This window comes from Stigmatopora argus, chromosome 11, assembly GCF_051989625.1.
Source record: "Stigmatopora argus isolate UIUO_Sarg chromosome 11, RoL_Sarg_1.0, whole genome shotgun sequence".
Classification (NCBI taxonomy): domain Eukaryota; kingdom Metazoa; phylum Chordata; class Actinopteri; order Syngnathiformes; family Syngnathidae; genus Stigmatopora; species Stigmatopora argus.
Window position 1 is genome coordinate 3,346,003 of NC_135397.1, and position 25,897 is coordinate 3,371,899.

General features: G+C 41.5%; 1 protein-coding gene across 3 annotated transcripts in view; it reads right to left on the reverse strand.

Annotated features, from left to right (window-relative positions):
- Positions 1–25,897, reverse strand: part of LOC144084812 (methylated-DNA--protein-cysteine methyltransferase-like) — a 124,974-nt gene that overhangs the window by 56,815 nt on the left and 42,262 nt on the right. For all 3 annotated transcript variants that reach the window (XR_013303915.1, XR_013303917.1, XR_013303918.1), the window contains 5 exons: positions 23,859–24,051; positions 23,135–23,231; positions 22,899–23,060; positions 3,145–3,292; positions 714–800 (listed from right to left, as the gene is read on the reverse strand). The gene's annotated coding sequence lies outside the window, so the exon portion shown is untranslated. The remainder of the gene's footprint in view (positions 1–713; positions 801–3,144; positions 3,293–22,898; positions 23,061–23,134; positions 23,232–23,858; positions 24,052–25,897) is intronic.

Consider the following 25,897-nt stretch of genomic DNA (forward strand, 5'->3'; position numbering starts at 1 on the left):
GCGCCGCTCGGTTAAATTAGGCACCCCCCTTAAACCCCCCTCCACCGGCCATTTTTAGTAAGGCAAGTCTTGCCTTTGCCTCAGTTGGAAGGAGACACCGTCCCCTCTCGTGTAGTATAATGCGGCGATGATCCTATGATGTGGTGTTTCAAGTCTGCGGGACTGTCAAGAATACTCTGAAAGGTGCTTCTAATTGCAGATACACCTCAGCACTTGAAAGTAATGAATGTGAGCGCGGGCAAACCTCTAAGGATCAAACGCTAGTAATACATCATCAGTCCTGAAAAGGGTAATTCGTTTCCCTTCGCCAAGCAAAATATTAGAAGTTCAGATAGGGGTTTTATTATTAATTTATTCCCACCCCCTCCCCTCAATACATGTTTTTGTAATTGAGGAGCGATGAATAAAGTAAGCCATATATCTTAGCGTGCCACGACGCAAGCGTGGACTAGACGTGGGATTTGACTGTGTAAATATTGTTTGTAGCAAGTCGCAACAAGGATGATTCTTCCTCAAACACTTTGGTGATATGTTTGATTGGATTTTGAGCCATGTATTTCCCAAGACCACCGCTAATCATATTTTATTACGTCTCATCCGGAATTTATGGAGTCATTTTGTGTACTTCGGCAAGTCCGTCTTGTTGTGTTCGGATAAAGGCTGGCGCTGTCGGCGGCTCTTAAAATGAAGTGTTTTGTGTTAAATGAACTGACCTTTTTTTTATTCCCCAATCCGAGAAAGTATTTGCGGCGTTTTCCGGTTCCCACGCGCCACATACGGAAAGGGAGCGTCCTCACACTCTGTAAAGTACAAGAACAGATATTTGTGTTGAAAAGAAATAGTCATTGGTAAAAGGAGTGAACAAACTTCTAGGGTTTCATTTTAAAAAGCGGCTGGACCAACAGATGACGTCAAAAAAATCTAGTATTCAGCGACATAGAAACACTGTGTCACACATAAGCTATTCACATAGCGACGTTAAGGTCTATAACTGACATTCTGGGTTCAGACTGGCCGTAATAGAATCAGAAGTTGCAATTGTCACATTGATAAGAATCACATTTTTCAGCTACTATCACTTCACATACGATAAAATCCACACACATACATAATTAAATTGAGTGTAAATTGCTTTAACCTCTCCTATTTGCTCCGTGCGTCCCGTGCGGGAAGCAGGAAATGACGGCAGATGTAGGGCAGTAAAATAAAAATAATGGTGCTTTGATACCCTCTGCCTGTTCTGTCGGTTTATTCACATTGTGTAAAGGCTTGAAATTCCCAAAACAGCAGCTTAAGACTCTCCAGCACTTATTCCGCTGAAAAAAACGTAAAAGACTTTGTCAAAATACGCCGCTGGGAACCAACGGTTGGGTTTTAATAAAACGAGGCCTAGCACGCACTTGGACTTTCTGGCTTGAGTCGGCGCTACGACCCCACAAAATAAATCCTATACGTACGTCGCCATTCTCGACAACCCGGTCACTGGCCCACTCGCCAGCATTGTCGTCATTCAATACGTCATAGCCTCACTTGAAATGGTGTCTTCATTTTGCAGAAAAAAGCACTTCAGGATTTAAAGGTGCCATGTAAAACTGCAGCAAGTGACTTTAAAATGATAGTTAACCATATTTTTGGACACAACTCCATCCAAAAAAGGGAAAAGAATGAAATAACGCTTCTTTTCTAGACTGCTTTGGACACTGTCCGCTAAAAAAAAATCTCCAAACAGAAATGATGTCACAACCAGAATGAGCAGCAGATTTTTGCAGTCTGCTAGAATACGCTTTCTATTCTCTTGTTACCACATGAACATACTGTCATTCCGCCATAATGTGCTTGCTAGCGCAGCACAGAAAGCGAGACATGATTTCCAATTCTGGTTGTGATGTCACAACCAGAACCGCTGAATTCCTGCTGCATTGTTAGTAACTATGAACTGGATTAAAACAGCTATAATGGAGTGCACAAAATGTTTCCAATGGAATTTACATTAGTGCAGTCATTTCAAATTTTTGACACTCACCATTTCATAAGACCTGGCACATGTTATCCTACTGCAAATATTTAATATCTGTCAGTAGCACATGGCAGGCAAGAGTTAATCGGGGTATGATATTATTGTCATTTTATGGCGACAACATGGAAAAGTTAAAAGATTTTTGAAGAAAATGTCAATTACAAAAGGACCCCCCTCCATTAAAAAAACAACCCTTCCCTGCCAAAAAGTATCATCCATAATGGTGCCATGGGGACTCAATCAAAACAGCTCCGGCCTTTCAGCAGAAGTCAGGCTTCTTACGGCGAGGTGACCTTTGGCGGCCACCGAGCTGTTGACCCCGGGAGGGGCGAGGTAAGGAGTTCAAAGCCCAGCTGTCTGCGTGTGATCTGCTCACCTACGGCACGGTCACATGCCGCGGGGCCACTTGCCCCCCGCCGCCGCGTAAACCCGCCTCGGCTCTCAAAGCCAGATCGGGACATGCTTTGCACCTTCAATGGTGCTCTAAACTGCAGCTTCAGTGGAGCGCGATGTTGTTTGTGTGTTCGCGGGATGTAATTTACGGCCTCGCGTCGGAGGCGTTGCGCGGGGACCAGCGTCGCGGCTGCTCGCGGCATCTGCTCGCGCGGCCGCTGAGGAGAGAGTATAACAATGTGCCATTCACGGGCCAGATGATGTCCGACTGTGAAGTAGAGCTTGGACAGGAAGGGCAGGAGAAGGGCAAAAGAGACAGGTGAGCCTGATGGACTTTCACAACTTCTATGTATACGACCCGTCTCTTTTTATATTACATTTTAGACCACATACCTTCTCAAAAAAACATAAATAAATATAAAATAAACCACATTGACTATGTCCCACATTGTACAGAAAACAACATGTCCGACTCTTCCAGTTGATTCTCCTTGTCAACCTGAACATAAAACAAGAGAATTCCACCATCCAAACAACTCTGCCTTAAAAACGACCCTGCTGGCTTAGTGTTAACACACCGTAGATGAAATAATGATTAGCATAAATAGCATGGAATGTCGCAGCACATTAAGAAATGGATATGTGAACACCAATGATGGCGCAACACGTGCTGACAATCAGTAGAAGAATAATCACAGGCATGTATTCCTAAAAACAACAATACTGAACCTTACTGAGTCAATGAGAGTAGTTTCACATCCTTTCAAATCCTTTTGAACTGGGAGGGGTGGTGATGACTGATCATGTTTCAGCACCATTGGTGGCAATGGACGTCCAATACATTTGAACTGGGAACCATCATCGTTAACGGCAGCCAATGATCTGAAATAAAATGCAAAATTATAGTGCTGAATTCTTGTAGATGGGATAAATTGCAATTCCAATCATTTAAATGGAGCGAATATCATTTGAGAAAGGAATGTTTTGATTTAAGGACATGGAGAGAAATACAATCATAGCTCAAGGCAACACTACATTGCTTAGATGCACACAGTACAAAAATGACTTCAAATAAAAAACATTTTCCTTGTTTTATATTAAAGAGTGTGAATAAAAGTTGGGCTTTTTGAAAAAAAAAGTTGCAATGAAAAGTTGAATAACCTAACATACTAAAAATACAGACGGTAAACAGTCCAAAAAGATAGCGTCACGTAAAGCTAAAGTGGAATCATTATTTCTATGCGACGACTTCCCTGTCATAAGCCATTCCTGGTTATTCCAGGGAAGGGATACAAATCAGAGCGGTGTGGTGTGCACTTAAAGCCGGGTCCCAGCGACCTGTCATGTGCACTGTTCAGTTAGGAGGTGACTAACCCCTCGGGGGAGGAGAAAGAGTGCTGGGGGGTCCGAGGTGTAAAAACCCAGCAAACTGCGGGCTGATAAATGAGGCTCTTCCGAGCTGCATATGGTATGTGTTTTAAAAGCGACTCCCCTTCGGCCCTCCTCGTGGCCAGCAATCCTTCACCGGTGGTTCGGGGGGCCGCGCCTGCACGCGGGGGCCGTGGCTTTGTTGCCGACACGGGCCCCCTGCATGGGACGCATATGGGACTATGTGGCGCGCAGGCCGGCTTGGCCCGTGAGGCTGTTAGGGGAGCCCCTCACATCGGGTCATTGTTAATTTACACTGACTTTGGAAGCTATTAGTTTGACAAAGAAAGCGGTTTGTCACTCTGGATATACACCTGCTACCTGAGAAGAACGCCAGGAAAATTGCATCGGGTAGAAATTCAAAAGCTATTCAGTGACATCGCGTGTGGCCGGTTGCAAATGTAAAACCAAACATATAAAATATTGTAACGCTTGAGTATGTACAGTACGGGTCGGTTTGTAAACACTAAAACATACACACAATTTTTGCAAAGTGGTTCTAATAATTAAAAGAAAATACTGTATGCTTCAAAGTACATTGACTTGGGTCACCAGGGAGTGAGATGCAGTAAAATGGGTCATTTTGAATAACAACAATATTTAATATTACTATTATTTTTATGTTTTGCAGCAAACATATCCCTTTTTCTAATATTCCCTTTATATATCCTTTGAGTTTTGTTGAATACAAACATACCTACGATCAGATATACGGAGAGGTAACTTCAAAATTTAGCAAGTTTTTATATATCCACAGTGACTTCCTTCATAATGAATTATTTTTTTATGAATGCCATTTTTTTCTCCAGAAACGCAACATTTAAGATGGAAGTAGTGTTGCATAAGCACCCAACATTTTTTTATTTAATAGACTTCCCTTTCAAATCACACGTGATATTTGATTTAAGAGTTGACGGCTAAGCACGACGTGTTTTAAACGCGTTTAACAGATGCGCTTTCCGCCTTTGAAAACGGAGACGAGCCTTTGCATCATTCCACGATGTTTGCCTCCTTTTCAAACGCTTTCCCTTTTTTTTCTTCAATCGGACACACTTTGATACGGTGTGTCAAAAGACATTTATATTTCTTTTTAAAGGGACACTCTTGTAAACAGCAGTACGCTTGTAGTAAATGTTCACCACGGCGCTCCGAGATTTAAGTATCACTCGGTCGCCGCCATCGTGTTGGGTCGTCTTTCAACCGGCACGCCGGACACACGTGCCCCCCGGTTATTCCGCTGGACCTTTACCACCTCCCCTTATAATAGCAAGGCTTCCTAACGTATACTACTCATTGTTTACTGTACATGCGGGTCCAGAGTAATAATAAATAAGGAGCGTGTGTGCCGTGCCAACATGATTGATTACGACAGGGAGGCAAGGTCAGGATGGAGGAACAGGCGAGGGCTGTCCGACTCATTGAGTTAACACTGTATCCGTATTGTATGAATGTCACCAGCGATCCTGTGATTTATTACTACAGCCACTGCTCAATTCTGCTTTTCTGCCTCCCCCCAGTCGCCGCCGCCGCCTCGCTTTTGCTTCCTGACCGAGATACGCCGTGTAAAGCAAAGTGTTGACAAAAATTCTGCATGTCAGCAAGCAGGTTACTCTTCATGTGGAATATTTATTCTTATTTCTATCAAATTAGGGGAGCTGTTTTTTTTTCGCCGTCAGCCGCCGCGCACTTCTCGGCAGGCGTAAAGCGATCCGGTGCAAGAATTACATCAGAAACTTGCCGGCGTTAAAAGGAGGAATAATGTGGATGCCGTTTCGTTTGATTGGCAACAATGTGTTTGTTTTTGGGGGTTCGCAGTCATGTGCAACAGAACTGCAACATCCGGAGAGATGTTTAGAATATTTGGCGCTCTGCCTATAAACAAGTGAGGCTAAATATTTGCGCTACGAGAACATGCAATGCTTTTTAACAATATCCACACAATAGGAATATCGGTAACTCCAATTCTTAAAGGTATTTTGGTTGCTGTTAAATTAAAATTTAAAAAAGAGGTTTAATATTGTTGTTCAATGCTTTATGTACTTCTATAAAATGATAAATAGTCACAGTTTGTAGGTTACATGTTATCATGTAGCAGTATTAAATTGAAGGTTTCTCTGAGAGAGCTGTTAAACTGGTGATATTGTTAGATTTACATAATTGATCTGGATTATTTGAAATTTGAAGCCATGAAAAACGGAATCAGGCAAATTTAGAATTACGTATATAGTTACATTTGTGTTTGGGGATGACCTGCTTTAGTGCTACTTTTGCCTCACTTAAAATTAAAGAAAGAAAATGTATTTTGGTACAGATTTTTTGTCCAAAGAAGAAATCAAGTAAGCAAAAACATGATATAGACACAAATCTGGCAACTCAACTCCAACATTACCGTAACATTTTTACCATTGCATGCCTATTTTTGTCCTTTTAATATATATGGCTGTTACCATGAAAATGGGACACTGTTTAGACAGAGTTTATCGAATAAAACTCAAATACTGCAGTTTAAATGAACCTAATATTTTACCATATACCTACCAACACTCAATCAGCAATTCCCAACCATTGAGATATGGTCGAATTTTATCCAATCGGTTTGAAAACGATCTGTTTTCTTAAACCCGATTAATCCGGATGTCTCCTGATTTTAACTACCAAAAGGTGGTGATTTTCTTCCAGTCTATACTGTACTATCTCCTCGCGACATTTTTTAAAGCGGTCTGGGCCGCTGAGTTATGCCGAATATTTTGGGGAAAAGAAATGTCAACTGAATTGTTTACTTGCTTGAATAACACCCACTGAGCCATCGGCTCACGCATCAAAAAAAGTCATTGTCACGTTGAACAATATATACCGAAGTGGTCTTTTCCTTGCAGAGGATCTAACCTTTCGTCTCGGACTGAATACACAATGCCCCTCTGGACATGTGGACTGCTCACTCTTTAGTGCATGTCAAAAAGACACCAGTCTGGACTATTTCCTCTGGGAGGCGGGTAAGCAAGCGCCACGCTCTGTCAGTTAGCGTAAAATGTTTCAGACTGAAGATGGATGGAGACGACGTGTCACTACGGCTCAAGCGGGCTTTCACCGCTGCCACGGCCGCGTCCTGGTCACATCAAGCCAAGCGACCGCATCGCCACGACCTGTCCTTCCTTTTCGGTTAGCATACACGTGACGCCGGCGAGCTTGTGGCCTTCACTCAATCGAGGTGATGCAGAGGAGGGGGACAAAAAGCATTATTCCACTATCAAACATGGGGAGGGGGGTCTGTCAGACCTAAGACTACTACTGCACCAAGTCAAATGCTTGATTCCTCTTTCATTCATTTACTGTCTAATCTACCCGTTCAACATTAACCTTATCTTTAAAGTTGAAAGTAGAGAATCCCTAAAATTTGTAGAACTCTGAACATTTCCTGACTGGATATCTTCACCCAAACGGTTAAACATGTAAAAAAAAAAGAGTTTTAGGTGCAGTGTTGCCCAAATTACAACTTTCTATCCAGGATTTTCATATAAGAAGCCCACATCTAAATCAAATTTATTTCCACATTTGGAAGTCTGATTCATATTTAATCACATCTCTGTTTTTGTCTATTTACTCTGCCATTATATATATCACAGGTGAGCAAAAACTCTGTCAGACCTAAGACTACTACTGCACCAAGTCAAATGCTTGAGTCCTATTTCATTCATTTACTGTCTAATCTCCCCATTCAACATTAACTTTATCTTTAAATTTGGGATTGAAAGTAGAGAATCCCTACAATTTGCAGAAATCTGATCATTTCCTGACTGGATATCTTTACCCAAATGGTTGAACATGTATAAAAAAAAAGAGTTTTAGGTGCAGTGTTGCCCAAATTACAACTTTCTATCCAGGATTTTCATATAAGAAGCCCACATCTATATCAAATTTATTTCCACATTTGGAAGTCTGATTCACATTTAATCACATCTCCTCTGTTTTTGTCTATTTACTCTGCCATTATATATATCACACGTGAGCAAAAAAATTGGAATTGTGCCACGTCAACTCCTTACACAAGGCCATTATTAAAAGACATAAGAAACACCAGAAATAAATCTATATTGAACCAAACATGCATGTAATGGGAATGTGGGGGGAAGAAAGGCAGGCTACCAACTGACGGATTCATTAAAACAAAAATAAACTCACGCTCAGGATGACTTGTGAAGATCAAGTCTTTAACTTGATGCATTGTGCTTGTTAAAATATCTACAATTAAATGAAATGTTAACGGCTGTGTATGAAAAAAAAAATGACAAAGTAGGACTGTTCCATTTTCTGTTGCAACCTCAGTGGCAAGGTACCACAGCACAATTACAATGTCAATGAATGATAAAATATTGCATTCAATGTCTCCCATCGTCTTGGGCTGGAATAGCAATTCAACTAAACTAAATATTAGTCCAGTGATTTGCAGGAAAACTAAATCTTTTGAGTTTACAGAGTAAATGTTTGACTTTGACACTTGTATTTTTTTTAAACAGTCCGAGATTCCCTTTTCTTTACTTTCTGCAAAGGAAAAACACATCTAATGCATTTTACATCATGTTTTGATTTGAAATAGAATGTGCGGTGTTCCCAATGCATTTTCGAGGATAAGGAAAACAGCCATTTGAAGCATTTTGCACTCTACCGCATTTTTAAACAAAAGACTATTATTCCTAAGACAAAACAACTTCGAGTTCGCATTCGACAGTTTCAGATTTATGGGCGCAATGTGCTTTCCATACAAATATTTACTATACGCTGTGGGCTACAGACGTTTTAACGCTCCGAAAATATAGTTAACTTGTCGAGAGTTGTTGTTCTGTTGAACAGTTCAAATGGATTGGATGCCTATCGCCGTTATAAATAGTTAAAAACAAGAATTCAAACAAAGTTAAGTCTAATTTACTCAAAACACATGACAATTAATCTACAAACAGTAAATAAATGCAACATAAAGTGGTTATTTCCATACATTTGAATGTATTGGGAACACATAACCAATCAAAAATGCACAGAAATGCGGCAGTAGTGTGATTTTTTGTGTTCAAAGCGTAAAATTGCAGATAATTTTATAATGCCAATATAAACTAAAACATCCTCGTGTTTCCCACGAGAGCAAGTCCGTTTGACAACTTTCTCAGTTTGTCATCCATTAATCTTAGCGGCAAAGTTAAGTCATAGCAGGTGGGTATTTATGAAGCTGCACAATATTTTACTTGGCCCTTGGTGGAGGTCAAATTGACTTTTTAGTGCAGTTATACTTCTCCCGTGAAGGGGGGGAAAATATCTATCTTTAAGCATCAGTATTTCAAAAAAAAGTGACTGCAATCTCAAAAGGCAGAAGATTATAAATAAAACAAACCGCGCTTCCTAAAAAAAAGAGGGAAAAAAAGGAAAAAAAGACACGGCCATCCCGTGGAGACGAGACCTTGACACTGAAAGTCTCGGAGTTGTGACCCCTTCGTTTGACCTCGGCCGATATGTTTCCACGGGCAATTCCATAACTCTCGGGCCAACTTTTAAAATGCTTCCTGTTTGCCAGGAAGTTCCACATCACTCTGTGGGAGCCGCATCGGCAGCAACTCAAGCGTGCGAAACGGCCCGGCGTGCACTATGCGCCGAGTTAATTTATATCATGTCTCATCACCTCTTTTTGTGGAAGACTGCCCGCACACGTGTACATAATCAGGTGGAGACAAGAGCCTGGCCCACCACCACTACTACTACTACTACTACAAGGACTACTACTCCAAACACATGTGCAAAACAACATGCCCCGGCCATAAACACAAGCACATGTCTGTACGTGTGATGAGTTATTCTTCTCACAGACTCTCTCGCTGTCTCTTACCCATTCGCTCGCTATTTCGCAGTGTTGTTATTGGAATGTGCGTGCGTGCTGGTGTGTGTGTGTGTGTGTGTGCTGGTGCGGACTGTGAAACTGATGAATGACCAAGCATGGCAGATTCATAGTCCGGATCCTGGTGCAGCTGGAGAGGAAACTAATGGCAAGCTGGGACTGAGGAGGTCTCAGAGCTAATACCTGTCTCTTCCATCAGGAGACCTAGGGGCATTTATTTTTTATTTTTTACACCCAGCCAAATAAGAGCCCCCCTCCCGCACACACATTCCCTCCAAACACGTATACAGTACCCACACACGCACTCAGCACCAGCACTACTTTTAACACCTTCCAACACTTACGCAGTCAACTTAAATGCCCAAATATACACTCATACGCATGCATGCACACACGAGCACTCAAGCACGCAGACGAGCGGCAACGTAAAGATGGACAAACACTGCCCCCCACCCCCAAACTTGCTCTCGTAGTGAAGCAAGCGGGCATCAGCTGTCGGAGAGTAAATGTGCGTCAAAAAGACAAGGATGGGCACTTTACTGGACATTGCCTTTTTTGCTCCCTGCTGATCAGACGGCCAAGTCCCTGCATTTATACAGGGGGAGGATTCGCTCATGCAGTTTTAATTTTGCCTGGAGTAAATGTTGTGGTTTGTATCCACTTCCCATCAACAACCGCATTTAAGATTGAAACTTGAGGTCCCAATACGGAGACAATGTTTCAAGTGACATGTTTATCTTAATAGCTGCACAGTTGCCAAATACTACTGCGACAGTCTTTACCAAACAACGCATTTTGTATCAAAACTAAGAAAATCCCCCCAAGCAATGCTTTTTTTCAGCAATTTACATGGAAAAAAATTAAAATGTTGAACATTACGGTTTTTGGCTCGCTATTTTAACTTGCCATGACGACTAATTTTGAAAAATAAATATGTTTTTTTTCTTAGCAAGAATTAACTATTGAAAAAAGGAAACTATTATAATATTGAGCTTCATTTTAGTACGTGCTGCTGGTAAATGCCTTGTTAGGTTAAACGGTTCAGAAAAAAATACATACGCACACACACACACACATATATATAGATATATATACACACACATACATATATGTATATAGACATACATATACACATGCGTAAATATACACATACATATACACATATATGTATATATGTATATATGGACATATATACATATATACACATACACATATACATATATATATGTATATATGTCTATATATATATATGTCTATATATATGTATATATATAGACATATATATACATATATATATAGACATATATACATATGTATAAAATTGTTGTGCTTTGGCATTCTCTATGAAGTGATAGAGGACTTCAACTCATCAAATGCTATTGACCACGATGGACATCTCTGCTAGTCTCTCCAAGTAAAAATGGATTTAACGTCCATGCAAGTCAAAACACAATTTGTCCGAATGGCCGTTTCAATATTAAAACGTAGGTCAGGTCACTCTTACAACAAGCACCGTAACACGTATACGCCCCTAATAGACAACATTGCTTTTTTACCGGACATTGACTTTTAGTCCCTGCCCATCAGAGTCGGAAGCCCCGCCCATTTACACAAGTCGTGCTCAGGCAGCTTTAATTGTGCCCGTGGAAAATGTTGTGGTTTGTACCCATTTCCCTCAGTAACCAGGTTGAATATTGAACCCCCGGTCCCGATACATATATTAATGTTTGCAGTCATGTGCCTCCTGATGTTCTCCTCATTAGTGCTCTATAGCGTGGCCATCCACAGAGCCGGGATGCGAAATAGAATCAGAGCGCAGAGTGGAAGTCATTAGTCAGTTTTGAGTGTGCATATGTTCAATTGACCCACAGTATGTAAATTCTTGCAATGCTGGCCTTGCATATGGGCCAAGTGCCTCACTGGAGGCCCGTCCAGCATGGTGCCTCATTACGGAGCGCCTTCCCAGAGTCCTCGCTGTTAATTAGCGAGCCTTTTGTCCGTCACGTGACTCCTCCGTTCTGACACTCGGAGGTCACGCTAAGGACTTATGGATCCTCCCCGGCCCACCCGCTCGCCACGTCCGTCGGTCCCGCCCGCGACTACGTTTGCTTTCGCATTTTTCATTTTCTTCACTTTCTTCGATCCAGCCCCCCGCTCGCTCATTTATCAATCCTTGAGCGCGACGGAGGTTCCAAAGTGGAACACATTCCGTTCCGGAGCCAAAGTCAACTTGCGATTAGACTTGAATTTGATTCGATTTCAAATTGTATCGCATCGTAGTCCTACTTCATATGGCACGGGCACGTTCCAATTTGGAGGTACCGTATTTTCACGACTATAAGGCACACATAAAAGTCTTACATTTTCTCCAAAATAGACAGGGCGCCTTATGATCCAGTGCGCTTTATATATGGACCAATACTAAAATTGTTATCACGATAAAATAAAATAAATCAGTCGATAGGGTACACCATCCTCTACAGCTCTCACAACTACGGCAAGCAGCCCCCGACTCTACTATTTTCCCGTAGAAAAAGTACTATGCAGTGACTGCTGGGATATATAGTTATTTTGTCAATACACCCAATGGATTGTAGCCTGGCCATCGACATCAACACAGCTTTACGAAGCATGGAAGACAGCGTTGGAATAGTTACGCTAGCTACTATTTGCGAATGGATTGTGGCTGCCTGGACGAACGTATAAAACTCAGCGTTTTCGATGACTCATTTGGACAATTGTTCAATTCGGACACAGAAAATGAGGACTTTGATGGATTTGTAGGTGATGATGACGTGAGTACATTGTAAAATGGTGAAATAAAGTACAACCAAACTCAGTTTTGCTTCCGTTGCCTTTTTAAAAACGTGTTTTTAGCGTGTGGGTGTAGCGTGTATGTTTAAGCTGGTGTATGTTTTGCCATGCCTGGTTGCGTCTATAAAAACAGTGCGTCCTTTGTGTGTTTAAAATACAGAAATAGCACTCGTTACTGACACTGCGGCTAAAAATACGATGAGCCGTATAGTCGTGAAAATACGGTACTAATCCACAATTCTAAAGTCAACAACTTGGCTTACTATTGTTTTTCTCCTAAATTTCCCACCAAGTACTTTTCCGGTGCACCTTTTCACCTGCTCGTCATATTTGCGAGGCCCTCGGCGAAATGATCTCCAGGGCAACCACAACAAAGCACTGTCAAGATACCCGCGTGGCATCCTGCGGCTTAATTGTTATTAATTTACTGCAATTAAAAATGTGTCTCTCTTTTTCCACCCCCCCCCTCGCTCTTTTTTTCCCTTCATGCCTTGACAAGCATGGATATTGTTTACACGCAAAAAGAAACTGTTGAGGAACATTTCCAAGCGATGTCACTGTCTACGCATCGCTCCGAGCCATTCCGGCGCGCATCGCGATAAAGCCCGTATTTGAATAGGAGCGGATATCAAACGCATTCATTAGGTTACATGCTTCACTTGATTAATTATATCTGAAGAAAATTGCGGGCACTTCGGATCTTAGTCTGGTAGTATCGCCATGTGCCACGGATCCCTAATTTCCAAAAGAAAGAGGGGAGGCAGTCGGGTGGGGTGGGGGGCTACACTGAAGGGGATTTTTTTTTTCTTCCCTTCCCAGTCTATCCCGGACAGCCTGCCTCTCTCTCTCCCCAAGGAAATGAACGTATTCAAATGTATCTCCATCAATGAGCACAGTAATTATGAATTCAGCACTAATTAGTAGATACACTACTTTCCTTGCATATTTGATTTCCACTGTGAGATGTTAATAAGGGAAGTGCCCATTTTTGTCCTATCTCATAAAAATTCCAGAGTGTTGGCGAAGGGGAGGGAGGGTGGGGGAGTGGGGGGGTGGGGAGATGGGGGGGGTAGTTTGGATGGGTGGGGGGGGGGCAGATGGCGAGAGAGAAGCAGGGGATGCATGGAAGTCGAAAAAAATAAGTTTTCAGATAATTGGCGTGGTTACTAAGGGGCTAAAACAACACTGCTTACCTTAGTTAACATTCTGCTGGCTAAATATGCCTTTAAAAAAAAAGACAGACTTGCATTGTCGCGGTTTGCTAGGCAAATAAAGGCGCGCGAGACCCCCAACACAATGGTAACATGTTGAATTACTAATATCGTGCACCCCTTTTCCGGCACTGAGCACATATTAGCATTTGAATAGCAGACGACAACTCCTATTTTCCTTTCTCCCCTCCCAAATTTTGAGATGATTCCTCAAATGTCATGAAAAAGTAAAAAGCCTCAAACTGTTTTCTGCTCTCTCACAACGCCAAGGGGTAATTATACTATTTTCCCGGAGAGAGAGAAATAAGAGAAACCCTCCCCTTCTTTGATAACATTGCTGAAACATATTTACAGTGAAGCGCCAGGCTTGTGATTTATTAATATTAAGAGACGGCTTTTGTTGCCTTCCTCCGCCGCCCCGCGATTAGCGCGTGCCTACCACGCCGACTACGCGGCTAAATGGATTAGATTATCAAAGTGGCGTAATATGGAATAAAATGGAGGCTCATTGGAAGTGAAGGACTTCGCATTTGGGATTAGCGAGCAGATGGTCAGCCCTCGTGCCAAGCGCCATCTCCGCGTGTCAGAGGCCATACCTTTACCAAACGGGCGGCGACACATTTCTGGACAAGGCGACTTCGCGTTGGATACAGTGGATTTATCTAATTAATCCAATCATCTCTTCGGAGTGGGGATTTCGGTCCCCGTTTGTCCTCGCCTCCGCCCCTTTTTTTTCTTTTCTTGCAATTGGCATCATTGTAGCCGCCTGCCAAGCTGCCCCCCCCCTCACTAGAGGAGACTGTTATGACCACGCCATGCCTGTGCCAACCTCTGGCTGCCGTGGAGAGATAATGGGTGCAAAAAGAGGCAGAGATTAAAAATAAAAAAAGAAAACAAATGCCAAGGACACATTCACACATGGACACGCATCAACTAAAAAAAAAACAGGCCACGACATTCACAATAAATAAAAAAGCGCAATAACCATATATTAATATTTACATGTATAATATATACATATGTAAATTTTAAGAAATACCCTTCAATAAGAGGCAGACCTGAAGGATCCTAATTTGGATCAGCACCAATTTTTTTTGCCTTTAGTCCCGCCCACCTCTTGCGCATGCATGAAATATCTCATTTAGATGCATGCATCTGATAATGAAGTAAGGAAAATGTTAAATGGATTCGAAATGTTATAACACGGATTGAAAAGGGCGCAAGGCATCCAACTTCACAGGCTGCATTATTGTTTACAAAGCATGTAACGATAAATATGCAGTAACATAATCATACTCATGATGGCTCTCATGTCAATTAGACTACTGCCAATTTAGTTCAGCTGCAAATTATACTTTTTTCATTCCCAAGCTCCTCCCTCTAATTGTATGAATGTCCTCACTTGATTTTGTGTCTACTGAGGAACTGAGGGCAACATAAAAATTACCTTACTTCTAGTCCAGTGTGAATTATATATACTTTTTTTTCCATCTTCATCGTGCATAATTTGACTTAACGTCCAACCAATACAGTATTTAATAACACTGTATAACTCTCAAGCCGCAACTAGAGACCATATTTGTACTGAGCAATAGTCTTAGCGATACAAACTACGCCTAATGAGACAATGTCAAATTGATTGGGAACCTCCACCAAACTAAACGCCTTCGTTCCTGCCCGCTTCGTCTAATATGCGACAATTTTCAAGTATCAAATATGTTATTAAGGAAAATAGAAATCAATACCAATGTCCTAAAATCTCACTCCATAATACAGATACATTGAAACCGAAAAAAAAAGTTTATCAATAAGGTAATAAAAAAATGTATATGGGTGGAGCAATAAGCAATTAGAGTCTCGCAATTTGGCAATCTGTAGTTGTAGTCACTCTAAAATATGTCGCCCCGTTGTAAAAAAAACTTAAGCAATCGTTATTGATTATTAGCTTATTACACTCATTTTTGGGCAAGCCACATGCCTACTCTCACATATTACAACATGGCAAGACAAAATCCTTAATGTGCAAGCAAACTAATTCCTAAGCACTGTATAAAACCTTTGGAGATGTTTCATAACAGTATGAATGATTGTGTTCTAGATTCCATAAAAAATTATAACTTCACTCTGACTGGAAACGGATGACGAAAGCATGCAGTAAGCTCGGTGTGGGTATACAGTAAATCACCCGGGAGATACATTTGACATGTAATGTATGATTATTAGTCACTATATTATAAAGAGTAGCCAATATGACACTGTACACTTGCAACATTTGGGTGAATGAATATAATGTACCTAATATTGTGGGTGGTGAATATATTGATGGTTTGAGGCAGACGCAACCAGCCAACCAGCCACAAATACACACCGGGGAGGTCAGCCACTCTTGAGATCTACTTAATCTGTGATCAGATAAACTACAATAAAGCCAAGCCGGGCAATGGGGGGCTATTATGAATGACGTGTATGTCGCTCAAGCGGCGGCACGCGCATGGCAACAAACACACACACGTATACACAAAGGCGGCCCCCTCACACTCTTATTTGACTTTGTGTGTGCTTCGCTGGGTTTATTATGACAGGCTGAGCGGCGGGGAGGGAATTAAACTGTTAAGCAGACATCAGAGGCAGTCTAATGTTTAATGCAGGAGCCGGGGCATGTGCTGACTGATAATGAATACAAACAGGCCAACGTCTTATTTGTTGTGCTTTTCATTGGGAGCGACTGGGGTGCTTGACATCCACAGCTAATGTACTGTACGGAGGCCATTGTTCAATCCCGAAGACTCGACACCCCACCCTCTTCACTCTGCTACCGTATCTCTTTCGTTTTTTTTCCCCTCTCTTCCATGGCGCTTGTCTTCTTTTATTGTGCTGATTCTTCAAAGCTGCCACTTGTCACCGACGTCAGACGACGGCGACGGCCGGGCCCGACGTGGCAATTCCCGCTCCTATCTCTGTCGCGATAATGTGTTGATGGGACGCGGTAATAGTTGTTAAAAGGTCACCCAGTGTGCCGTAATTGGCTCTTTCATACTCCACTACGTTTACTACGACAGAAGGCACGACCTCGCTGGCAGAGATGGTAAATATGCCATTTTGAGGCTGTAATTATAAGTCAGCGCAGCCTTCCCGGATCTCCTCCTTTGACCCTTTCGCCTTCCCGCACGCTTACTTTTCAGACGGACCGCCAGTTGGCAACGATTCTGCACCAATAAGCTCTAATTTAAATGAAAAAAGAAAAAAATAGGGAAAAAAAAGAAAGACCACCTAATTAAATAAAATCAGCAAGGCTGTTTATTACCATGTGTTTTTATAATCTTACAAATTCACACGGATACTGGCGCAAACAATTTAATCGCATTACTTTACGTTGTGACAGCAGTGGGAATAAATAGTACATTTTCTTCTATTTCCCCGACCACGGCAGCTTCCACTTCTGCTCTTAATTAGGTAGGAACACCATAATTAAGTGGAAAATATGATTTATGTTACTTGTGCATTAGGTGTTAAGTTGAATCAATAGAGTAATTAATACAGCCATACAAAAGCGGGACTGTGTGCCGACGAGGCGTAATTGCGCTAATCACGCAAACAAACGTAAACACGTGCATGAGAACATTGGCGAGATTAGTTCCCCGCAAAATCATCACAAAAAAAGCCACGGCGTTGCCATAATTTCATCAGGTCGGTTGCTGACGATTTGCTGGGAATGCTCCGAAAATCCGGACTAATTAAAACGGGTGCAGATCAAAAGTGGACAGAGAAGTATTCCACAACTAATGCTGTTTTGTTTGAAGCCAAATAAAATGTCCATTTTAAGATTCCATTAATGAATAATATATTGTTATGCTAGTGTGTTCATGTTTTGATGAGCTCCGAGTATCTTAAGGGAAATATTTTCTTATTACTATACATTAACTGTGCGTGGAGTTTGTTAACTGTGATTTTTTTCCAATACAAAATAGAGCAAAAAAAAGCATCACTTTAACTCAATTTATATTGTGTGCCTTATTTATTTAATATAAATATGGCTGGAAAAAAAAAATGTAGATCATGTGCGGCTATGTGGCTTAATTGTCATTTAACATCTAAAAAAATATTTTAATATATTAAAATTCTAAATATTGCATATGAATTGCATTGCTGTACAATACATTTGGATTTCCCATTTAAGAAGGAAAATCCAGTTTTCATAAGACAATTTGATATGTAATAAAGTTGATTATTTAAATTAAAAGTTTTGTATATATTTATTGCATTATTTATATACATTTTCTAAATGTATGAAGATAAAAAAATAGGCTACATAGTTTTTAGCATAATTATCTTGGATTTGCAAAATGTTTTTCAGATTTAGGATCAAAATGATTCAGAATATAGGTATAAACAAAAATAGATTTTTTTCAAAAAATGGTTTCATCAGAGCCAAAATTGTATTTTTTCTTTACTTATTTTTTTTACAATTCAAACATGCATTATATTTGACCTTAATTTGGATGCACGACTTTTAATTGGACAACTAATTCCACCTAAAATGTGTTGTTTTCCAAACCCAACCTCCATATTTGAATCATTTCCATATTTGGAGTTTTGGCAATAAAAGATGTCAATGTCCTCTTCCCAAGTTTCAATTTAGCTTTGGATGCACACCGAAGGAGTCGTCTCCTGATACCGCGCAGGTTGCCACTATTATCGCAGCCCTTTGCTCCATATTGCCATGATTTTTTTTCTTTTTATCCAATATGCCCGACAAGCTGTCCGTGATCAAACCTGATATTGCGGCTGTTGAACGAGGTGTCACAAACATTTCATGTATTAAAGTCAATATTCTGCATGTGATGCGGGGAGGGCGGTCGTAGGGGTGTGTATGTGTGTGTGGGGGGTGCGGGGGTCTCTGGTTTTAGCAGATACAGATCCATAGCACCTCCCTGTGGCACTGACCATCTTATTATGAGGCACGACTCTTTCGCTCTATCCATATCTCATCCACTTTTATCCACAAAGGAAGTTTTTTTTTTAGTCAGGATCCTGAATAACAAAAGCATCCCGACACAAAAAAAAAAATGAGTGAGTGCTTATTTGAGGAAACTTATCATCCAGTCAGACAATATATGCTCTCCTATTGAAAAGTGCTGCCATCACTATAATGCGGTTATGGTAACGGCTGCGGCTGAAGTCGCCAAATCTTATTGTAAAATCTTCTCCTCCGATATCATAATAACGCTCCGGAGCGGGGGCAGCGGAGTTTGACAATAATATATCTGTGGAAATCTACGCCCCCCCCTCGCTCCTCCTCCGTGCAGATCCTCAGCGAGAGGCACATCAGAGGAGACATTTGCGCTTTATGAAGTGCATTCATTTGGCCATTTGCCATGTTTCCTCACCAGAGGACGGCGATGATGAATGAGAGAAGAGAAGAAGCAGATTTTCTCTCCCACCTCTCGGCGCTCCCCTGCGATTACTAATACAGAGCCCCTGCAACCTCCCACACTATATGAAAACTGTAGGCTTGCTCTCATATCTCGGGTAATCCGCAATTTCCCAGAATCATTAAACTGAGACTAGCATCTATGATGGCTGGCGATACTTGACATATTACGATGATTATGGTACCAACACCTTGTTGTTACCCGGCGTTGTGGCGTCGGGTCGTCTCCAAATCGATGTGGAAGACTGGCATAATAGCCTTTCTACATTGATGCCTTTGACAATAAAAGCCTCCCTTTGCTATGTGTGAGATAAATCACTTGAACGTCAGTCTTCCTCTGGAGGACTTTTTTTTTGGGGGGGGGGGACCGCGACGGGCTAGGCAAACATTTCCAGAGCGAGACGCTGAAAGGAACGGAAAGTTTAGAGTTGGGAGTAAACTTTTAAGAACTACCTGTTTTCGATGTGGAATCATCATATTGGTCGCAAAAGGCAGCCTTTGCAATGTAAACCATTTAAATTAACCTCCTATTTTTGGTTGTCACAAGACTATAATGTTAAATTTTGGACTACAAGGGCCAGGTGTTCACTTATGATGTGGACATCATTTTTCTCAGAAACTACATCATATAAAAAAGCCTAATTTGAAGCCTAATTATAGCCTTAATATCAAAGAGAAAATATAAATGTATGCTTCGCAAGAGTCTGGATCTTAGGAGGTTAATGGGGAAAAATGACATTGATATGTATGGTTAAAGTTATTACAGCTTTGCAAAAATATATCATTGTTGTGATGTGACGACAGTGTGTTTTCATGACAACGTTGTGCAAAGTTAAGCCCTGTTTTTAATGTAAGGATGTGTGCTACGCCCTTAATGATGCATTCCAAAGTTATGATGGAAACTCTTAACCCATTGGCTGCTATTAACGACGATGAATAAACAACCGAATTTAGTACAAAATCCGGTTACACTAGAATTTTAGCACTACTTAACCGAGTATACAATAAAAGGAGCACTACTGAATTAACGCCTTAAATTAATATGGAACTAGTCTATTCATTTTAACTCTGTGCTTTAAAGAATAATTCTGTAATGCTATGTATTAAAAAAAAGTTTGTGACATTTGATTATTGGTGTTTTTTGTATGGTGGTCATGGATTCGTGGAGGTTTCAATGGCGAAATACAAAATGGGTTAAGCATATTTTTAGTAAGGGGAATCGTCACGGAGCAAATTAAACTCATAAGTCAAGGCACTAATACCTGGGTAATATCATATAGATTTGATTTTAAATATACAGTTCGTGTGCAGTGAGCCTATAAAATTTTAATTTTTCTCATCTTGGGTAATAAAAAAAAGAATTAAAGCGTTAGCATTTGCACAAGGGTTAATTAAAGTTTTCAGTTAAACTTGGCCGTGTTAAAGTCTATCTGGTATACATGGTTGGATTTTTTTAATGATTTGAACAAAGTGTATGTTGGTTTTCTGCAGGTACTTTGCTTTCTTTCCAAATTCTAGAAAAACATGCATGTCATGTAAATAGTAAGTGACATAATAAAATCCGACTGAGATTATAAAACAATTGAGTGTGGTATCATTTGGTGCACTAATGGCAAAAAGCATAAAGTTACAGCTCATATTAAAGTGGCTTGTCTATCTTGTATTGATTGACAGGCCACAGAGCCTCGTTCAACGCATTGTGACTGTGAGGCCACCATAAAAGGTTCAACTTTGCTGTAATTCAATTGGATTCTTTTCCATCATCCTCCTGCAAGCAAGCCTCCCTCTGACCCAAAGTGCCTGGAAGTGGAAACGAAATGAACCACGCGCTATGGAAACACTGCAACTTCCAAATGCATCATTTACTCTGCACTCACTTTGCTGATTATTAATGCCACCCTGAGGTGAAAGGGATGGAATTGACAAAGTTGAAATGCTGAATCCAGAGTATTAAAGTCTGCCGCTACTGTGACGGGGAGAGGAAATTTATGTTGGAAGAAGAAAAATGTATGTTCAGCCGATCAAGTCCAAGGATAACATTATCTTTTGCTATGCCCTTGCCTTCATGGCCTCAGTCGCGTCTAGCGTGTAATTCGCTGACATGAGGGGAGGAAACTGAACCTTCTCTCTCCTACGCAACGCAGCTCCTCACCGTGTAAATAAAACGAGTAGCGTTCGCTACAACAATATAGTCTATTATTATTCCATGCAACTTCAGTTAAGATAGCGAAGTTAAAATTACCGGTAAAGTCGAGGTGAAATTCTGCCTGTCAGGGGAAACGTCATTTTTGGCTTTAAGGGCAAGATTGAGAAGCCTGAACGGGCTTGACTGTTTGGCGGAACCAATTATGGTTGTTTTCTGGCATTTTGGGCATTTTTCACACTAAAAAAGACCCCTTAGCCCAGGGGTGTCAGACTCGGGTTGGTTCACGGGCCGCTTTAACGTCAACTTGATTTCACGTGGGTCGAACCATTTTAGATATAATATTTATATATATTTTTTAATAAATGGATTAAAAGAACTGGATTAAAAGCCCTGAATATTCAGTTTTTTTTTATAGATCTAAAACAATGTTTATTTTAGCTTTTTTATACTTTTAGATTTTACAAAATAATTTTTGAACTAAAAACACAGAAAAAAATTGATTAAAAAAATGACAATTATTGATTTAAAAGGGGGAAAATCAGGAAATTTAATATACATCTATACTCTTCATTTTTTATCCTAAAACAGAAACTCGGCACTCATGATTTACTTTCCCGGGCCACACAAAATGATGCGGCGGGCCAGATTTGGCCCCCGGGCCGCCACTTTGACACATGTGCTTTAGCCAAACATGAATTCAGGAAGGTTCTGCTAGTTTAACTTCAGGAGTGTCTTAACACCAATAGTGATTACTCACTGCCAGATTTCCCAGTTTTAACAGATTGAATGTCTGTCACCGTCAAGCAAAGGAGTTAAGCAGAAACCCAACACTAGATTCTTCAGCATTTGATACGACACAAAACTGGAATGGGAACGCCACGGCCACTTGGCCCCGCCATGTACACAGCCGAGTGTTTTCCAAAAGACACCAGGCACCCTTCTTTGGAACCTAATGACTAAAAATGTCCGGAGCGAGCCCCCCAGGGTGCGTGGCGCTCCCATCTTTCTTTTCTGTTTGTGTGTGTGTGTGTGCGTGTTGGTGACAATTTGGGAGGATGGGTCAGATGAAAGACAACAGAGGGAAAGCGGGATCAAAAGGCACACGCTTTCCTGTCTGGCTGCTTGTTGCGCTTGGGCCATGCATAGTGCATTGGATTGATATCAAGGTCTCTGTACACAGCCCAACATGCAGTGGCCTTATTATTCTTTACTTCAATAACAAAGCCGGCGTCTTCCCCTCTCTCCTCGCCATCAAAGGCGCCGCTCTCCGCAACTGAAGCAACACATCACATGCGAGGCGTTCGTCTGCCTTGAAATTTAAATAACCCCTTTGAACGCCGTCTTCGGGATAGAAGTCGGTCGGCTTCGCTACCGGCCGCCGGTCAGCCCGAACTGAGCGGCGCTTTGGTTTCCCCGCGCCACATAACTTTTCACGGCGCTCCATCGGAAGCCGTTTTCGCGCTCACGTCACTCCCTCGACTGGCTCGCCCCGCGTGACAGTAACGAAGTTGTCGGCATTCATTCCGTCGAGTTATCCGGCCGTAGCCCATAAAACCGAAATAACGTAGAGGTTTACTCACAGTGAGGGGTGAGGCTCGCGCCGGACCCGGGCAGCCATTTGAGGTGACAGGGCCGCCCATCATGCATCTCTAACGGGGTCAGTGGGGGGGGCCTTGTGGGGGGACTTGATCCAGAGCGAGGCCAAAGGGACCGCCAGGCCTGGAGAGACGATAGATGGAGCACTGCGAGGAAGGAAGGACGGCTTGATTACATCATTTTTCAACACTGGGCGGGGGGAAAAAAGACATGTAAGGACCTTTGGGCAGCAGGATTGACAGTCGCACTCCCTGCTAATACATTTTGGAGCCATCTGTCATAAGGAAGAAATTGTTCTTGTCCAACTGTAAACGACGCTGAATAGGAGAGGGAAAAATCACAACATTCATCAATGTAAGTACTTGAAAGGGGACATATTACGGAAAATGGCCTTTTTAATGGCTTGTGTACAAATCGTCACCGGAGCGCGAAAGGGCGCCACCCAAGAAAGCTTTTATCATCGGCCTATTCAGAAAATGTGCTTGACAAGACACTGTCATTTCAGGGCGGATTTACAAAATAACAAGCCAAGTTTTTTCACCCCTTGACATGATCAGTAAGGCTTAATTTTCTTGATGTGGTCGACCAAACATAACAGAACGCAGTATTCTGCAGGCCTTAACCTCCCGAACTCTTGCAAAGCATGTATTTTTATTTTCTCTTTGATATTTAGGCTATAATTAGGCTTCAAATGAGGTTAAAAACTAAGAATTATCTTTTTACAAGATGTAGTTTCTGAGAAAAATGATGTCCACATCATAAGTGGACTTGACAACCAATAATGTGATGTCCACATGTGTACGCCAGGTCATAGGTTAAAACATCTGGTGTTAAAATGGTTGTCTTTTGTGAAAGTAGCTGCAATTGAGTAAGTTCAAGAATACATAAAACATTCAAATATGACATTTGAGCGGGAAAGCATCAGGAGCTAATGGCGTACTCACCGTCTTCGTCGTAAGTGGCATTTTGCGTCTGTCTATCTGTCGCGTTGAGGATGCGTTTTGTTTTTCCTGCATTTCCTGAACATGTACAAATATTCCCCGAAGGCGCGCCGCGGCGTGATGTCGCACCACCTGTTTTCAAGGCGCTCTCGCTGGCTCCCCGGGGCCCCTCAACAAATCATCTCGCTTGTTCCTCCTGCGGGGAAAGACAGACAGTCACTCCTGGGTTTTGGGTGTCACATCATTGCTGAAAGACGTCACAGGAATGTTGAAATTTGCGTCAGTCCCGCTAGCGCAATCCATAATCACAATAATGATGGTCATGAATTGGGGAGTCATTTGGACACTGTCTCATCTTTTTGCTGATATTAACTTTTAGGGTGTTGTTTTTCTGCTGCTTTTGGTTTGACGTTGTTTCTTTGCTTTTATGCATCCACTGTGTATTTAAAGAGCCCCCAAAGTTATTTTTAAGAAGACAGCCATTATTTATGATTATATAGCATTGTTTTCAATTGAGATTTGCTTTGTTTTCAGACAAAATAACATTAATGCTTTCTGGATTAGTGTTACTGGGGCCAAAAGAGCCATAATTTGTCAGCGATCTTAAATTGCACTCAATCTAAAACTTGAATTAACATTTGGATGGAAAATACAATAAAAATCTAAAGAAGATTGATACAAATAAAATATATGCAATGCAAATTTGGATGAATAAAAAGAATCCAAATACAGGTAAATATATATATATATATATATGATTTTGCAGAACAAAGTCAATGAATTGGACATCCATCACCATTAATGGCACTGAAACATGATCATTCACTTGTGTGGTCACCGATTAAAAGTTTTCTGACAGAACATCTTCCAACATATTTTTTTTCTATTTAGGTTATTTTCAGAATGTTTCAAACCCGAACAAGTCAAAGTTCTACAAGTGACTGTTTTTAAGCCCTGTATTATGGATGATATAACGCAATATATTCCCACTGGTAAAAGTAGAGGTACCTCAGTTTATTGCTATTTTTGGCCTAGCTCAGCATTCCCATTCCCCACCGAGAGGACCAGAACTTTTCTTGCCTTCCTCAGAACATCTCGTCCCTTTCAAGTCTTTTGTTATTTGCGCTCTGCCGAAAAGTTTTGACGTGACGGTATCCAAAACAGATGATTCAAAGAGCGTCATGGTGCCACACCCTGGAATTGGTCACGCATCCCTCTCTCATCATTGCGTGTACGACAAGTGACCTGGATCTGCAGTCCTGTTCTCAATCAACGTCCCCCCTCCAAGGTTATTGGCCAAAATCCAAAGGTTGTTCTGGGATTCCAGTTCATCAGCGGCGCAGGCATGTGGAGTTAATAATTTGGAGCGTGTTTTACAGCTGTTACACAATGGACACAGTGTAACAACTCCTACGACAAGGTGGCCTCCGAGCTAGCCGTTTTTTACAACTCGACGACGGAAGACAGAACAAGGCCAAAGAAAGTTATTCATGTAAAGTCAACTCGATAGCTTTCAATCTATAACGCAGACGCCGCCGCGTTCCCCAGTAACGCTAATGTTTCCCGAGACAAATTTTGAATGGGATTTAATTTGTTTCCTCTCACGTCAGGCGAGAAAGTGGCAGTTAGGAGACGTCAGCGAGCCGGCCAACATCTGTTTCAGCCATCGCCGAATCGTGGCAGTTAAATGGTGTGAGTTGAAATCAATGTCGCACTTGCGTGGGGGGGGGGGTATGGTACTCGGACGTGTAGTCACCGGACGTTTGGTCGCCGGACGTTTGGTCGCCGGACGTTTGGTCGCCGGACGTTTGGTCGCCGGACGTTTGGTCGCCGGACGTTTGGTCGCCGGACGTTTGGTCGCCGGACGTTTGGTCGCCGGACGTTTGGTCGCCGGACGTTTGACAACATTACAGAGAGTTTACTGTTGAAACCAGCTCTCAAAATTATATTCATGAGAGAGACTTTAATATCTAAATATCTACTGTTGAAACCAGCTCTCAAAATTATATTCATGAGAGAGAGTTTAATATCTAAATATCAAC